At 47.7% G+C, this 3,648-nt stretch overlaps 1 pseudogene; it reads left to right on the forward strand.

Moving 5' to 3' along the window:
* The first annotated feature begins 253 nt into the window (after positions 1-253).
* LOC136650124 (5S ribosomal RNA) lies at positions 254-373 on the forward strand (annotated as a pseudogene).
* Positions 374-3,648: the final 3,275 nt, after the last annotated feature.

Consider the following 3,648-nt stretch of genomic DNA (forward strand, 5'->3'; position numbering starts at 1 on the left):
GCAGAAATGTTCGGTACCACTTCTCACCAGACATCAGAGACACTCAGAAACCGTAAGATATATTCTTGCAAAGACATCCGTTACTGCTTCTGAGTGTCTCTTCCAGGGATTGATTAAACCCCTGTGAAGACTACAGCAGGATATTTGGTGGTGGCACAGATGAGGAGCATAAGGATGGAAGCAGAAGATAGGTTTGAAGGTGGTCTGATGTCCAAGTACCAGAGCAGAAGACTTTCCCATGTCCTCTACTTGTTGCGACAGCAACTGTTACCCTGCACATGCACGATCTCGTCTGATCTCGGAAGCTAAGCAGGGTCAGGCCTGGTTAGTACTTGGATGGGAGACCACCTGGCAATACCGGGTGCTGTAGGCTTATACCATGGTCTTTCGAGACTGAAGGTTGCCAACCTACTTGTTGCAGAATGTTGAGATATTGGCCAGCTCAGTTGCAACTGCCAGTTATGATTAGTCAGCAACAAGGTTAGCTTGTTTGGGTTTATATTATTAACAAACTATGTGGACAATCAACCAGACAATTAGTTAAAATCTTAAATAAAGAAAGGGGGGAGTTTCCAATTCCAAGAGATTTGAGAGTCCTTTAAGTTTTACTCCCACTCGCTTTGCATATTTGCTAATTATTTTCTACTTTAGATTTCAAAACTAGACATATTTCTGTTGAATAATTGCAATGTACTGTTTCTTCATTAATATGCAACATCCTCCTGTTCCCAGTCATAACACTATAATAGTATAAACATGGGGAGGGGATCTTTGAGGGGGGAAAAGGCAGGGAAGGCTACAATCTGCAAAGTATTCAATGAAAAGACTTTCAAGCAACCAGAAAAACTGAAAATAAGAACTAAGTTTGACATTTAAGGATGCAGCATTGCCACCAGATTTTCACTTACAGTGAAATTTAGAGCAAATGTTGCAACTGCTTCTCAGAAAACATCTGAGAACTTTCAGTGGATATCAAAATAACACAGTATAAGTAGAGTAAAATTTCTCAAGAGTTTCAATTATTCCTATGCATACTTATTTGCAAATACATCTAATAGTAATCAACAGGACTTGTGTGGTTAAGATTGAGCTGATTCACATATTAAGGGCACAATCCTAACCCTTTATGTCAGTGCTTTCCAGCACTGGCATAGCGGGGCCAATGGGATGTATGTTGCATCCTGCAATCGGGTGCCACTCACGGAGGCCTCCTCAAAGTAAGGGAATGTTTGTTCCCTTATCTCAGAGCTGCATTGCCCTTATGTCAGTGCCAGAAAGCACTGACATAAGTGTTGCAGGTTCAGGCAAGGAAGGAAGCGGACACCAGGAGGTTTCAAGGAAAACAAGCTTTTATTCTCAGTCGGCTGCTGGTCACAGAGGAATAGCTTCCAAAGTCTGTGACACCAATTTTTTTGGGGGGGGGTGTGAGTTGATATACAAACAAACTTCTATTGTAAAGCATTGGCTGGACTTCTGATTGGCAAAATGCAAATTGCAAAGCCTTGGATACATTCTTGATTGGCAAACAGCACATCACGTGACGCTTTGTCCCTGCCTACACAGCCCCGTACTCAAAATCTGCTTAGCATGCTCTTACTAAATATGGCTCTTTTAAAATATGTGAAATCTTTCTAGCTGCAAAAAGTCCCTTTTCTCTTCTAACCACCTTGCGGTTAGCTAGCAGTTTCCTGTTTTCTTTTTAACTGCAAGAGTTCTACAGAAAACTTCTTGCGGTCAAAGCTTGTGCCTGCAATTTCTCTTTTACACAGACACAAAGAGGCATTCAAGGGGTATCTTCTAAAATATCCTGTTGACCCAAGCAGTTACGTATAGGGCCTACTTTAGCCAAGCACACTGTACATGCTCAGAACAGGCTCAAATAACTCTGCTCATGTACAAAATCCCAGAAATCTGGCTGTCACATAAGGGGTTAGGATTGTGCCCTAATTTGATTTCCTAGGAAGGTGACAGGTGTGGTCTGCCCCAGATGCCAGCCATAAAGGGCGGGGGGGGGGTAACAGTATCACATGCCTGTTATGTCACTTGTCTCTGGCTGGCACAAAAATTGTAGCACGTTGGTGTGTTGAGGCGTCAGCAATAACGAAGGGGGGTTGCTCACTTTATTTGCCTGTACCTATCATCCTAGCAGCCTGATACTGTGTTTCCATCTGGCCCCATCCCTTCTGACCACAACACACTCAGGAGCAGAGGTAGCCTAGCAGAATATTCAAATGCTAGACTTGGCCTCCACCAGGGGATCTCAAAGTAGAGGCCACGTCTCCCTGCCTCTTCAAATGCTGGATAGACCTGGCCTCCCCAGTGAGGAGGTGGAGGCCAGGTCTACCTGCCACTTGAAGTGCTGGGTAGACCCACAGCCCAATCCTATCCACACTTTCTTGGGAGTAAGCCCCACTGACTCTAATGAGACCTGAGTAGACATGCATAGGATTGGGCAGCCAGTCTCCACTGGGGTGGATCTCAAAGTGTAGGCCAGAACTACCCATGGCTTCCAGCAACCAAAGTGAGGTGGTGGGAGCAACCTGCCCCAGATACCGTGGCACTAGCTATGCCAGAAAGGAGCATTTGGCTGCAGAAGAGAGCAATCTGCCTTGGCAAGTTCTAGTGGGAATTTTGTGCTCCCCTATTTTTCCCTTTGCCCCCTTGAATCTGCAAGTTTGAATGCTTGGACTGCATCTCAGTGAACAAAGGACAGGCATTGTGATTTTTGTTGTTCTTTTGTTTTCAGAAAGTGTGTGAGTATGTACCGTATTTTTCGCTCTATAAGACGCACTTTTTCCCCCAAAAAAAGTGGGGGGAAAAGTGTGTGCGTCTTATGGAGCGAATACTGCAAAAAAAAAAAAAAAAAAAAAAAAAACCTCCGCCCCTGGCCCCGCCCCCTGCCCGCTCTGCTCGGCTCCGCTTCCCAGGAAAGCGGAGTGGGTGGGGTGGCAGTCTTGCTGAGCAAGCCCGAGTGTCTACTCAGAAGTAAGTCTCAGAGTCACTGGGGTTCACTCCCAGGAAAGCGGGGGTGGGTGGGTGGGATGGCAGGCTCGTTGCGAAAGCCCATGTGTCTACTCAGAAGTAAGTTTCAGAGTCACTGGGGTTCACTCCCAGGAAAGCGGGGGTGGGTGGGTGGGATGGCAGGCTCGCTGAGAAAGCCCATGTGTCTACTCAGAAGTAAGTCTCAGAGTCACTGGGGCTCACTCCCAGGAAAGCAGGGGTGGGTGGGTGGGATGGCAGGCTCGCTGAGAAAGCCCATGTGTCTACTCAGAAGTAAGTCTCAGAGTCACTAGGGCTCACTCCCAGGAAAGCAGGGGTGCGTGGGTGGGATGGCAGGCTCGCTGAGAAAGCCCACGTGTCTACTCAGAAGTAAGTCTCAGAGTCACTGGGGCTCACTCCCAGGAAAGCGGGGGTGGGGTGGCAGTCTTGCTGAGCAAGCCCCTAGAGCAGGGGTGCTCATTATGTCGATTGAGAGCTACCAGTCCATCTCCAGGCGAAATGAGTCAATCGCCGGCTTCTCTCCTGTCCACGCATCCCTAGGAGTGAGCCCCTGGCAGGCTTGTGAGCCCAGGGAGCGAGCTTAGGGAGTGAGTCCAGGGAGCCCAGGGACTGAGACGGACTCCTCCCTGGGAGAGGAGGCGCTGGCAG

The sequence above is a fragment of the Tiliqua scincoides genome, chromosome 4 (genome assembly GCF_035046505.1).
Source record: "Tiliqua scincoides isolate rTilSci1 chromosome 4, rTilSci1.hap2, whole genome shotgun sequence".
Classification (NCBI taxonomy): Eukaryota; Metazoa; Chordata; class Lepidosauria; order Squamata; family Scincidae; genus Tiliqua; species Tiliqua scincoides.